This window comes from Neophocaena asiaeorientalis, unplaced genomic scaffold, assembly GCF_003031525.2.
Source record: "Neophocaena asiaeorientalis asiaeorientalis breed wild unplaced genomic scaffold, Neophocaena_asiaeorientalis_V1.1 scaffold160, whole genome shotgun sequence".
NCBI classification, from domain to species: Eukaryota; Metazoa; Chordata; class Mammalia; order Artiodactyla; family Phocoenidae; genus Neophocaena; species Neophocaena asiaeorientalis.
Window position 1 is genome coordinate 572731 of NW_020175675.1, and position 15609 is coordinate 588339.

Here is a 15609-nt window from a genome sequence, read left to right on the forward strand (position 1 = left end):
TGAATTGTGTATGTGGGTATGTATGTATACTACAGTAAAATGTATGCAGGTAACATGGTGGCCCTCATAATTTGTCATTACCTTGGCTGAAATTTGTGACTACTTTTGATATCTGATTATTTTGGCAAGGCCATAAGAGAAATGTACAACAGGTAGCTAAGTCTTGAAGGTCATGAAGAAAACAGAGTTTGTCTCATTAGGTAGGTAAATAAGGATAAATATCATCACAAGGACTATAACACCCAAACTGAGGGACAAAGAACCAAAATAGAAAAGTAAAAACACCACAATATTTTAAAACTATTTTGCCAATTTGTTGACATTCACTCTGCTTAATAGAGTGAATTCTCTATTAAGAACTCTCATTCTCTCCTATCACTTATATTTTTTAAGGCTATAGGAAAAGAATCAATAAATAATCTTAACTCTAGTTTCTCAGAAGCAAAGGTATGTGTATTTGTGTTAAGTCTTTCAAGTAAGAAGGCATGTGTATGAATGGTTAATGAGCACATCAAAAGTTATTACAACCAGTACAACCACTGCAAACCCTACAATGGCTAAAATTAAAAAGACTGACAATACCAAGTGTTGGTGAGGGTATGAAGCTGCTGCATTTCTCATATATTGCTGGAAGTGGTGTGAGATTATACAACTATTTAGAAAGCTTACAATATCTTATAAAATTAAACATACACTCTTCTTCCGATCTAAGAATTCCACTTGTAGATATGTATGTACTCTCCCTATACCCCCCCCCCACACACAAAGAAAACAGAAGCATATATCCACTAAAAGACTTGCACTAAAATAACCATTTTATCAGTAATGGCCAAAACTGGAAACAACCAAAATCCATCAACTGTAGAACGGATAAACGTATTATGTTATATTCATACAATGGAGTGTCACTAAGTAATTAAAAAAGAACAAACTGCCTATGCATACAACAATATAGATGAATATTAAAAACATTATGCTAAGTTAAAAAAAAGCTGGACAAAAATTTTTCCTATTGTACTTATTAATAGATGGGAATTGAAATCAGAATGGTCGCTGGAAAAGAACATTGGAGGTTAATGCAGGTGTTCTATGTGTTGGCTGTGGTATTGCTTGCATAGGCCTATGTGCATTTGGTAAGTCATTGAACTGCGAGCTTAAGACCCATGCATTCCACTGTTTGTAACTATGTCTTGATTAGAATACATACACATGATGTATTCATCACACACACATACTGCACACTTACACACACCACACACACACACCATGGGGGATCCCACTTTTAGGACAAGGAGAGGGGGCCAAATGTAGAAGGAAGACGTCCCTCAGAAGCCCACTGTGGTGCTAATGTCAGATTCATCAGGAGATATTTTTCTTTCTCAGTGAAACAACATCTCTTTCTTAAAAGATGGCAATCTGGTATTTTGTCTTGTTCACTGAATTATTCTCTAGTAGCAAATGGTATTATTTCTGAAAAGTTTGGGAACCACTTTTTGCCATGAATTAAAAATGTTACTCTGGACGTATTTTCAGTGGGCCTGTCAAGAGCAGACAACATGCCCAAACACATTCCAGTTATGAATTTACTGAAATTAAGTTAAGGGTACCTTTAGAGTTCATGGAGCAGTGGTTCTGAGATAATACTAAAAACCTATATAAATAAGATTTCTATTTTCACTGCATGAATATTTCACAGGCCCCTAGGTCGATCTCCATTAAGGAATTACTGCCACTTTATGGCACGCCTCCCTCATCCTCAGGCAACAAGACATACGGGGAAGTGAAAATTTCCACATCCCATGTGTGCCAAGGAACAGTAATCTTTATAGGGGGTAAAGTGAGTGTGTTCTCTTTGAAGAAACTCAGCATACTGACCCTGAGTCAAAAGAAGACAGCCTTCATAAATCAAATGAAGGGAACACAGCATCATGGTCATCATTAGAAAGGAAAAGGCTTTTGCACAGAAACTTAGAAGTAAGAAATGTGCCAGCAAATTGGGAAGTTTACAAGAATATTTATTCCTGAACATGATTCTGATTCACTAATAGGTGCCAATTAATATTATTTTATTTTCCTTTGCAAATGATCTTAAACCTTGACATCTCTAGTTTGGTATCTTATAGCTCTTGTTTGAGAAAATTATAAGCAATAATTGCATTAAACAACCACTCGTATCAGAACATTAAAAATTAATTATTTTAACTTAAAAAGGATGATGTTCTATTGGTCAAAACAAGTGACCAATTGACTAAAAACAAGTGACTAAAATTTTTTTAAAGTAATTCAATTTAAAAAATGCATATGTGGTTGTATGAAAAAGCAAAAGTATGGTCAGATCTACACAGGGCATTAATGAGAGGCTGGGTTCAACATCATGTAAAATAGTGATCAGCCAGGCAAATTAAAAACTGCCTGACATGTCCTTCAAAACCAGGTAACAAGAACAGGAAGGTGGTGGTCTTGCACCATATGTGAGACTGGAGAATGTGGATCAAAAAGAGGGAGGTGCTGGGTGGAAAGTACAAAGATTTCCCATACACTTCCTGCATCCCCCTGCCCCCCACCCAGGGCCTCCTGCACTTTCAACATCTCCCACCAGGTTGTACACTTGTTACCATCAGTAAACCTACATTGATAAATAATCATCCCCCAAGTTCATAGTTTACATTAGGATTCATGCTCAGTGTTGTACATTCTATGGGTTTGGACAAATGTTATCTACCTTTATCTACATGTTATCTACCATTGTGGTATCATACAGAATAGTTTCACTGCCCTAAAGATTCTCTTTGTTCTGACTATTCCTTCATTCCTCCTAAACACCAACCTCTGGCAACCACTGATCTTTTTACTGTCTTCATAGTTTTACCTTTTCCAGGTCATGTACTTGAAATCATACAGTACATACCCTTTTCAGAATAGCTTCTTTCACTGAGTAATGTGCATTTCAGGTTCCTCCATGTCTTTTCATGGCTTGCTAGCCCATTTTTTTTAGTGCTGGGTACCACAGTTTATTTATTCATTCATCTGGTGAAGGACATCTTGGTTGCTTACAAGTTTTGGCAATCATGAATAAACCTGCTATAAACATTCGTGTGCAGGATTTTATTTTGTGGACATAAATTTTCTACTCATTTCACTAAATATCAAGGAACATGATTGCTGGGTCATATATTAAGAGTATGTTTAGTTTTGTAAAAAGTACCAAACTGTTTTCCAAAGTGGCTGTACTATTTTACATTCCCATCTGCAATGAATGAAGGTTCCTGTGCTGCACATTTAGTATTGTCCGTGTTCTGGATTTTAGCCAGCCCAATAGGTGTGCAGTGGTATCCTAGTTTTGCTTTAATTTGTAATTCCCTAGTGATATATGACATTGAGATTATTTGCCATCTGTATTTCTTCATTAGTGAGGTATCTATTCACATCTTTTGCCAATTTTTAACTGGGTTTTTTATTTTCCTATTGTTAAATTTTAGAGCTTTTTGTATATTTTAGGTAACAGTCCTTTACCAGATTAACGTTTCACAAACTTTTTCTCGCAGTCTCTGGTCTTCTCATTGTCTTAGCAGTGTCTTTTGCAAAGCAGAAGCTTTTAATTTTAATGAAGTCCAACTTAATTTTTTCTTTCATGGATTGTGCCTCTGGTATTGTGTCTAAACCACCATCACAAAATCAACTTTACCTAGATTTTCTCCTATGTTATATTCTAGGAGTTTTATGGTTGTGCATTTCACATTTAAATCTGTGGCCTATTTTGAGTTAATTTTTGTGAAATGTATAGGGTCTGTGTCTAGAACAGTTTTTTATACGTGTATGTCCAATCATTCCAAGATTCTTTGTTTAAAAGCCTATCATTTCACCATTAATTTGCCTTTGCTCCTCCATCAAAGATCAGTTAACTATATTTGTGTGGGTCTATTTCTGGGCTCTCTATTCTGTTCCACTGATCTATTTGTCTGTTCTCTCACCAGTACCACACTGTCTTGACTATTATAGCTTTATAGTAAGACTTAAAGTCAGGTATTCTGTCAGTCTTCTTATTTTGTTCTTCTCCTTCAATATTGTGTTGCCTAGTCTAAGTCTCTTGCCTTTCCAGAAAAACTTTACAATAAGTTTATTGATATCCACAAAGTAACTCACTAGGATTTTGATTGGGACTGAATTGAATCTATAGATCAAGCTGGGAAGAGCTAATATCTTAACAATATTTAGTTTTCCTACCCATGAATATGGAATGTCACCACATTTATTTAGTTCTTCTTTGATTTCCTTCATCAGAGTTTGGTAGTTCTTATCATGTAGATCTTGTATATATTTTGTTAGATTTATACCTGTGTTCCATTCTTTCATTGTTAATGTAAATTGCATTATATTTTTATTTCAGATTCTGATTGTTTATTGCTAGTATATAGAAAAACAGTTGACTTTTGTATATTAACCTTGTATCCTGCAACCTTGCTACAATATCTTATTAGTTCAGGAGTTTTTGTTCTTGTTGTTTGTTTGTTTCTTTGTTTTTGATTCTTTGGAATTTCCTACATAGACAATCATGTCATCTATAAACAAAGACAGTTTTATTTCTTCCTTCTCCCAAACTGTATGTCTTTTATCTCCTTTCCTTGTCTTATGGCATTATCTAGGATTTCCTGTACGATGTTGAATAGGAATGATGAGAGGGAACATCTTTGTCTTGTTCCTGATTTTAGAGAGAAAGCATCTAGTTTCCCACCCTTATGTATGAAGTTAGCTGTAGGGGTCTTTTAACAGCTGTTTTTGTTTTTTTTTATCCAGTTGAAGAAGTTCTCTCTTCCTAGTTTGCAGACAATTTTTATCATAAATGGGTGTTGAAGTTTGTCAAATGTTTCTCTGCACCTATTAATATTATCATGATTTTTTTTCCTTAGCTTGTTGATGTGATTGTTTTTCAAATATCAAACCAGACTTGCATACCTAGAATAAATTCCATTTGGTTGTGGTGTATAATTCTTTTCACACATTGTTGAATTCAATTTGCTAATATTTTGTCTAGGATTTTTGCATCTATGCTCATGAGAAATATAGTTTTCTTTTGTTGTAATGTCTTTGTCTGGTTTTGATATTAGGGTAATATTGGCCCCATAGAATGAGTTATCAAGTATTCTCTCTGCTTCTAATTTCTGACATGGATTTTAAAGAATAGGTATAAATTCTTCCTTACATGTTGGTAGAAATCACCAGTGAACCCATCTGGGAATGATACCCAGATAATAATCTCTTTGGAGGTTATTAATTATTGATTCAATTTTGTTAATAGACATAGACCTATTCAGATTCTCTAATTTATCAACTCTTTTCAAGGAGTTGGTCCATTTCATCTAAGTTATCAAATTTGTGAATATAGCATGCTTATAATATTCTTTTATTATCTTTTTAACATCCATTACATCAGTAGTGATGACCCCTCTTTCATTTACGATATCAGTTTCTTGTGTCTCTCTTCTATTTTTTTAGTTTGGCAGGATGTTTATCAATTTATTTTAATGATCATTTCAAAGAACCAGCTTTTAATTTTGTTGATTTTTCTCTTAATTTCCTGTTTTTTATTTCGCTGATTTTTGTTGTAATTTTATTATTTTTTTATTCTGCTTACTTCAGATATAATTTGCTCCTCCTTTTCTAGTTTCTTAATATGAAAGCTTAGATTTTTTTTCAAGATTTGTCTTATTTTCTAATAGAGGCATTCAAAATAATACTCTCTAAATACTACTTTTGTTGCATCCCACAAATTATGGGAAGTTGTACTTTTATTTTCATTTAGCTCAAAATATTTTTAAATTCCTCTTGAGACTTATTCTTTGCCCTGTGTGTTATTTAGAAGTTTGGGATTTTCCAGCTGCCTTTCTGTTATTGATTACTAGTTTAATTCCACTGTGGTCTGAGAGCACACATTGTATGATTTCTCTTCTTTTAAGTTTGTTAACATGTGTTTTATTACCCAAAATATAATCCATTTTGGTCAGTGTTCTATGTGAGCTTTAGAAGAATGTGTATTCTGTAGTTGTTGGGTGAAGTAGTCTATAAATGTCAAGTAGATACTGTTAATTGATTGTGATGTTCAGTTAATTGATGTCCTTCCTATTTTTCTGATTGCTGGAACTGTCAAGTACAGGGGTATTTATTTCTTCTCGAAATTCTATTAGTTTTTGTCTCATATATTTTGAAACTCTGTTGTTAGGCACATATACCTTAAGGAGAATATGTCTTCTTGGGAGAATTGACCCCTTTATCATTATGTAATACCCCTCTTTATACCTGGTAATCTTCCTTCTTCTTAAATTGGCTTTGTCTGAATTTAATATAGCCACTCCAGCTTTCTTTTGACTACTATTAGCATGATATATATTTCCCAATCTCTTTATTATTGTATGTGTCATTATATTTAATTAGTTTCTTATAGGTTGGGTCTTGTTTATTGATCCACTCTGACAGTATTTGTCTTTTAATTGGTGCACTTAGACCATTGAAATTTTAAGTGATGACTGATATGGTTAGATTAACAGCTACCATATTTGTTATTTTTTCCTATTTGTTGCCCTTATTCTCTGTTTCTATTTCTGTCTTCCACTCTTTTTCTTCCTTTTGTGGTTTTGATGAAGCATTTTATATGATTCCATTCTCTTTCCTTTTCTTGCATATCAATTATACTTTTTTCTCTTTCTTTTTTAGTAACGTTTGCAACATACATTTGCAATTAATATAGGTCGACTTTCAAATAGCACTATACTGCTTCACAGGTAGGTAAGTACCCTAAGATAGAGTATTCCCAATCCCTTCCTCCCTTCCATTATATCATTGTTATCATTAATTTCATTTATCAATATGCTATAATCACCATATACACTGTTATCATTTTGACTAAATGGTTATCCATTAGCTCAATTAAGAATAAGAAAAACAAAAGATTTATTTACATTCAGTTATTCCTTCTCTAACACTCTTGTTTTCTTTACGTGCATCCAAGTTTCTGACCTATAACATTTTTTTTCTTTCTGAGGAACTTCTTTTAATATTTCTTGCAAGGCAGATCTACTGGTAACAACTTTCTTCAGTTATTGTTTGTCAGAGAAGGTCTTTATCACTCCTTCACTTTTGAAGGATAATTTCACTGGCTGCAAAAATTTAGGTTGGTAGAAGCTTTTTTGTTGTTGTTGTTCTTCAATAATATAAATATTTCGTTCTACTCTCTTCATGCTTGCATGGTTTTTGCAAAGAAGTCCACTGTAATTCTTATCCTTTCTCCTCTATAAGTGAAGTTTCCTTTTTTTCTCACTCTGACTCATTTCAAGATTTTTTTCTTATTATTTGCTGTAGTTGGAATATGCTATGCCTAAGTGTGGTGTCTGGCATTTATCCTTCTTGGTGTTCTCTGAGCTTCCTGGATCTGTGGTTTGGTTTCCGAAATTAATTTTGAAAAATTCTCAGTCATTATTGATTCAGATATTTCTTCTGTTCCTTTCTCTCTTTCTTTTCCTTCTAGTAATTGTCCCACAGTGCTTGATATTTTTCTCCACTTCTTTTCAGTCTCTCCTCTTTGCTTTTCAGTTTGGGAAGTTTTTATTGACATATTCTCAAGTTTAGAGACACTTTCGTCAGTCATGTCCAGTCTACTAATGTCCCCATCAAAAGCATTCTCCATTTCTTTTACAGTGTTTTTGATTTCTAGCTTTCCTGTTTTATTTTGTCTTAGAATTTCCATCTCTCTGTTTACATTATCAATCTGTTTTGCACATTGTCTACTTTTTCCATTACAGTCCTCAGTGTATTAATTATACTTCTTTTAAATTCCTAATCTTATAGTGCCAACTTTCCTGCCATATCTGAGTCTGATTCTGATGCTTTCTCTGTCTCTAAACTCTGTTTTTTCCCTTTATTATGCTTTGTAATTTTTTGTTGGAAGCAGGACATGATGTACTGGGTAAAATTATCTGTGGTAATTAGGTCTTTAGTAATGTGATGTTGAGGTGTTGGGGGAGATGGGAAGTGTTCAATAGTCCTGTGATTAGTTTTAGTCTTTGAGTGAGACTTTGCCCCTGGGCTGGGACCTCCACAAGTGCCTCTCAATTTCTTGCCCCCTTCCCCTTTAGGTGAGCCAGGACAGCTAGAGGAGACTTGGATTGGTATTTCCCTTCTCTCACATGAAAGGCTAGAGGGGACTGAAGTTGGGTACTTCCCTATGTTATTAGGCTCTGGAAAAACCCAAGTTGGTTAGTCTCTGCTGAAATATTTTCCTTTAAGGGCAGACTTTGTTAGGAAAAGAATGCCCTAGAGATATTTCAAAATGGTTACTTTTTACCAACACCCCCTCCCTTGCCCTCCCAACTGGAAGCATTAAGAGACTTTTCTCTGATCTTTACCCTGAGAACCTGATAAGACTCTTAGAGATAAAATTCAGGAAATCATAAGCCCCTTCTCACAAGGTTCGGCCTCCAGCAATTTTTAGCTCTCAAGCTAGTCCATGCAATTGCTCTTGCAATTAGTCAATTACACTTTAAAAATTCCTACCTGATGCTGGCTCCAGTGATGGTTTCTGAGTGATATCTGCTCCAAGTAAGCTATGGCTCTCTGCAGCTTCCTGTGTCTCCAGTTTTCAGGGTGGTGGTTTGTGCTGTGACCTCAATTCTCTGACGGATCTAAAAAGACTTGTTGACTTTCACTTTCAGCTTTTTTCTTAGTGTGAGGATGGGAGTGGTGACTTCCAAGCTCCTTATATGTCAGACCAACTTTTCTAGTATTTTTAACAATTAAAAAATATTGAAATCTTTGATCTACCTATAATTAAAGTAAACTGTGAGATATAGGTAGAGTTTTATATTTTTCAGATGCCTCCCTATTTGTCCAAAAGCATTTATTGAATAATTCATCTTTTTCTTTCACCTGTGAAATACCAATTCTATAATATAGTGAATTTTCATAAGTCCATAGATCTATCTCTGGACATTCTAATCTGTGGCATTGAGCTATAAATCCAAGTACCAATGCCACACCATTTTAATTATTGAAGCTTTGTAATATGTTTGAACTTCTAATAGTGTTAGTACCTGCTCATTACTTTTGTTTTTCATGTAGTTTTCCCCTTAATTTACTTTTTCCACAAGAACTTTGCCTAGTTTAAAAAAAAAAAAAAAACTCCTAGTGATATTTTTACTGGTAGCATTTTTGTAATGTTGAGTCTTCTGGTCAAGTACTTAAGCTGTATTTCCACTTGTACAGGTGGGTTTTTAAAATGATCTTCACAATAATCTTACAGTTTTTCTCATAGATTCTCCACATTTTTCATACATTTATTATTTTTCCTTATATTTTAGATGGGATCTTTTCTTCTATTTGGTTCTTGCTTTATACATAAAGGTTGTAGAATTCTATATATTAATTTTGTATCAAGCTATGTTATTGAATTCTCCTATTGTTTGTAATACTTTTTTTTCTGAGGATACTCTGGTTTTCCATGTATATAATGAATTAATAGATAAAATATAATTTATATGTTATGTAAAACTAATCATGATTTTATTTCTACTTCCAATTTTTATACCTCTAATAATATACCTTTTATTCCTTACTAGTACTTCTGATTGTATTGACTGGTACTTCCAAAACAAAATAACAATGATAGAAGTGGGCATTCTTGTCTTATTATTTAATTCAATAGAAGTACCTTCCAATAAAAAAGATAGTGTTGCTTTGAGGCTGAAATAGGTATATTTTATCTTACTCATATAGCATACATATATACCTAATTTATTAAGCAGTCTTTATCATGAATGGGTATTGAATTTTATTGAATACCTTTCAGCATCCACAGAAATAAGCATATGCTTTTTCAATCTAGGTCTATTAACACAGTAACCATTTCCTGCCATTGAGTATCTCTTATATTCCTGGAATAAAACTTGCTTGGCTATGATGAATTGCTATTTTTATTTGCTGCAGTAATATTTTACTTATGAATTTTAAATCAATATTCATACATTACACTCATCTGTAATTTTATTTTGTGCCATCTTTGTTGAATTTGATTACCACTCTCATTTCACAAAAATGACTTAGAAACTTCCTTTCTTTTTCTAAGTTCTAGAACAGAACCATTTAATAACACTGGTGTTTTTACTATAGAGAAGTTTGGTAGAATTTTTTGTGAAACAACTGAATCTAATGATTTCTCAAGATTTAAAGGGCAACTTTTTCTATTTCCTCTCTGGAAAACAGTGTCTTTATATTTTTCAAGTCATTTTAAGTAAATTATACATTCCTAGGAAATCATCAAGCTTATCCAGGGTTTCAAGTAAATGTATTGAAAAGACATAAGCTTCTAGCCAAGATAAAATAACAGACAACAGATTTACCCCTACACACATATAAGTAACAAATTATGTAAAACAATTGTTTTCCACAAACATGTAGGTAACAAATTAGATGAAGCAATTGTTTTCCAGACACTGCACATTGGGCAACAAAGGACAGTAATCCCTGAAAAACAGGAAACAAACGAAGCGAGTCCAACAATTGTCCTAGCCTACTACTTTAATAGTGTTTTCAGGTTGAGGCATGGATAGGAGCATTCCAGGAGGATCCTGACAAACTCCTGAGTTGAGGAGATGGAGCTGAATGTCTGGGAGACCAAGGTGGCTAGAGGTCACATAACAGAGCCTTGGAAAGGAGAAATGCATGGGAAGAGAACCCTGGGTTTTCCTTGAATGTTCAGCCAAGTACTGATCAGCATATATGTGTGAAGAAACTACCCAAGGCTGGGGAAGAACCCGTAGAGAAGATTGGAAGGAACAGTGCCTGAAGCACACACACATCCAGGAATAGTGCCTGTTCCTATCAACCAGACTAGAAAAATCTTACTTTTTATGAGGAATGAAACACACAGAGAAAAAAGAACTTCTAAAAATGAACATATTATCAGTGAGCTGTAAGACAAGTTCAAGGAGCCTAATATATAGGTAATTGGGGTCCTGAAAGAGAGGCTAGAGATGGGAAAAATATTTGATGACATAATGACAAAAAATTTACCAAACTTGAGGAAAACTATAGATCCACAGATCCAAGAAGCTCATTGAACCCCAATCACAAGAAACATGAAGCCACATTATTATGAAACATCAAGACACATTATTATGAAATAGCTCAAAACCAGGGATAAAGGGAAAATATTAAAATCAGACAAGGGAAAAGATACATTATATACAGAGGAACTAACATAAGAATGACAGCAGAATTCTTGTCAGAAATAATGCAAGTGAGAAATTAGTTCAGTAACAGCTTTAAAGTACTGAAAGAAAAGATTCTGTCAACTCAGAATTCTATGTTCCATGAAAACGTGTTTCAAAAATTAAGGCAAGGGGCTTCCCTGGTGGTGCAGTGGTTGAGAGTCTGCCTGCCTACGCAGGGGACACAGGTTTGTGTCCCAGTCCGGGAAGATCCCACATGCCGTGGAGCGGCTGGGCCCGTGAGCCATGGTCGCTGAGCCTGCGCATCCAGAGCCTGTGCTCCACAACGGGAGAGGCCACAACAGTGAGAGGCCCGCATACCACAAAAAAAAAAAAAAAAAAAATTAAGGCACAATAATGACATTTTAAGATCTATAAAAGCTTAAAGAACTCACCCACAACAGACCTGCACTACAAGAAATGGTAAAGGATGTTCTACAGGCATATGGAACATGATACCACAGGGAAATATGGATCTATACAAAGGAATAAAAAGTATCAGAATTGGTAACTATATGGATAAAGGTATAATGTTTTGTTCTTATTATTTAAAATCTTTAAAAGATAATTAACCATTTAAGGAAAGAATAACAGTGTCCTATGGGGTTTATTTGTTATGTAATTAATTATATAAAAATGTATGTCAATAATAGAATAAAATTATGGATGAGAAAAATAGAAGCTTAGGGTCTTATACAAAATGGGAAGTGATGTAATAGCACTAAAAACTAGTCTGTGATCATTAAAAACTGTATATAAAAAAATTAAAGCAACCTCTAGAATAACAAAACATAAAGTTATAGTTAATAAAACTGACCAAGAAGATAAAATTAAAACATTAATCCTAATAATTAAATATGAGCTTTGAATTATAACAGTCCAAATTAATAAATCAATCAGAATGAAACCTTAAAAAAAACAGAAAAATGGAATAAGAACAGAGGAGACAAATAGAAAACAAACACCAAATGATCATATCCATATCAATCACATGAAAGGTAAATGGTCTAAATACCCCAATTAAAAGACAGAGATTGTCAGATTGGATGCAGGAGCAAGACAGAACTATATGTTACCCATAGGAAACATATATTAAATATAAAGACACAATTAGTTATATGTAAAGTGATGAAGAAAGATATACAATGCTAATATTAATCAAAGAAAGCTTGAGCTGCTACCAGACAAAATAGATTTTATACAAAGAAAATAACCAGGGATAAAGAGAGAGGTTTCATAATGACAAAGGGGTCAGTCCATCAAGATGATATAAATATCACCCAATAACTAAAAATAAAACTAATTGAAGCAAAAACTGATATAACTACACAGAGAAATATATAAACTCATAGCTATGGTCAGAGAATTCAGTAACCCTCTCTCAATAATTGATAGAACAAATAAAGAGAGTCAGTAAGAATATAGAATATTTGAACAACACTGTCACCTAACTTGACGTAACTGACATTTATGGAACGCTCCCTCCACCCCAACAATAGCATAATACACATTATTTTCAAATGTACACATAATATTTACAAAGATAGGTCAAAATCGGGGCTATAAAACAAGTCTCAAGAAATGTACAATGTTCCAAGCCATACAAATGTTGTGCTCTACTCACAGTGGAATCAAATTTAAAATGAACAGCAGAAAGATCTCTGGAAAATCCTCCAAACACATGGAAACTAAACATCACATTTCTAAATAAGCCATGAGCCAAAAAGGAAATCAAATTACACAATATTTTGAACTGAATGAAAATAAAAACACAATAAATCAAAATTTATGACATGTCACTAGAGCATTTAGGGAGAAATATAACATTAAACATTAATATTAGAAAACAAAAGTCTCAAATTTAAAATCTCAGCTCCTCCATTAAGAGTAGACAAAGAAGAACAAGTTAAACCCGAAGCAAATAGAAGAAAGGATAAATAAATATCAAAGTGGAAATTAATAAAACAAAGTAGAAAGAAAAATCAAAATAAAAGATGGTTTCTTTAAGGAGATCAGTAAAATTGACAGGTATGAAGCAAGATTGATCAGAAAAAAAAGAGAGAAGGGGCTTCCCTGGTGGCGCAGTGGTTGAGAGTCCGCCTGCTGATGCAGGGGACACGGGTTGATCCCACATGCCGCGGAGTGGCTGGGCCCGTAAGCCATGGCCGTTGAGCCTGCGTGTCCGGAGCCTGTGCTCCACGACGGGAGGGGCCACAACCGTGAGAGGCCCGCGTACCACAATAAAAAAAAAAAAAAAAAAAAAAAAAAGAGAGAAATCACAAATTACCAAAATCAGGAGAAAAAAGTGACATCACATCAGAATCAAAATAATAATAGGACAATAAGGAGATATCATGAACAATTTTATGTCAATTAATTCGACAATTTAGATGAAATGGACAAAGTTTTTGAAAAATACAAACTACCAATGTTCACTCAAGAAGAAATAGATAGCCCAAATAACCATAAATTTTTTGTTTTTACTTTTTTTTTAATTGGAGTAGAGTTGCTTTACAATGTTGTGTTAGTTTCTGCCGTATAGCAAAGTGAATCAGCTATACGTATACATATCCCCTCTTTTTCGTGTTTCCTTTTCATTTAGGTCATCACAGAGCACTGAGTACAGTTCCCTGTGCCATACAGTGAGTTCTCATTAGTTATCTATTTTATACATAGTAGTATATATATGTCAATCCCAATCTCCCAATCCATCCCACCACCTTCCCCCCTTGGTATCCATATATTTGTTCTCTATGTCTGTGCCTCTTCGAATAACCCTAAATTAAAGAAATTTAACTTGTAATTAAAACTCTTCTCACAAACACATACAAAAACTCTACTCCCATGTAGCTTCACTGGTGAATTTTAAAAAACATTGAATGAAGAAAGAATTACAATTCTACAAAAATTCTTCTAAGGAATTAAGAAGGAAGGAATTCTTCTCAACTCATTTTGAGGCCAGCATTACCCTGATCCAAAAACCAGAAAAAGATATTAAAGAAATGACAGTACATATCACTATTTTGCACAGATACAGGTGCAAAAATTCTCAACAATATTTTAGCTAGTCTATCTGACAATATATTAAAAGCAAAAGAAATCATGACCAAGTGGGTTTATCTCAAGGATGCAAGGTTGGTTTAACATTCAGAAATTAATCAATTAATCAATTAATTCATCATAGTAACAAACTGAAAAAGAAAAATCAAATCACCTCAGTAGACACATAAAATTCACTCGATAAAATCCAACATCTAGTCAAGATAAAAGTCATCATCAAACAAAGACTAGAAAGGCATCTACCAAAAATCCACAGATGATATCATACTTAATGGTAAAAGATATAATGCTTTCCTCCTGAGATCAGAAACAACACATTTGTATTCAACATTGTACTGGAGGTTCCAGCCAGAACAATCAGGCAAGAAAAAGAAATTGAAGGCATTCATATTACAAAAGGAAAAAGGCTTTCCTTTATTATTTGCATATGACATGATCATCTATATTGGAATCTACAAAAAAGCTAATAGAACAAGCAAATGAGTTTAGGAATTTTCCAGAATATGAGATCAATATATAGAAATCAATTGTATTTCTATTACTCACAACAAATAATTGGAAATTGAAAATTAAATAATACTATTTATATTAGCATAAAAACATGAGATACTTAGGAATTAATCTGACAAAAGTGAAGGAACTGTACACTGAAAATTATAAAATATTATAGAGAAAAATTAAAGAAGACCTAAACAAATGAAGACATATAGGTTGTTCATGGGTAGAAAGACTCAGTATTATTAAGATGTGAATTCCACAAATTGATCTATACAATCAATGCAATCTCAGTTGAAATGCCAGCAGTCTTTTCTTAAATTTGATAATCGAATCTAAAATTCATACAGAAATTCAAAATATTTACAATAGCTAAAACAACATTTAAAGATAAAAACAAATTTGGAGAGCTAACACGACCTGATTTCCAGATTATAATGAGCTTACAGTAATCAAGACAGTGTAAATTTGTTGAAAACATAGATTTAAAAAAATCAATTTAATGGAATAGTGAGTCCAGAAACACAGCCATACTGTATGAACAACTGATTCTGACCAAGTTTCAGAGGTAACTTGATGGACAAATAACAGCCTTTTCAATAAAAAGCACTGTGACAGTTGAATATCCATACCTAAGAAGATGACTTGGGCTTGGTTTTCTTAGGCTACTGTGTTACAAGTGGAGAGACATTTCCATTTCAAAGTAAAAGCATTGTTTTACTTTACAAAGTAATGAGGTGATGGGAATGTGAAGTTATGAGGAGTCCTTAGGTCACCAAACCAACATGGGGCCTTGAAT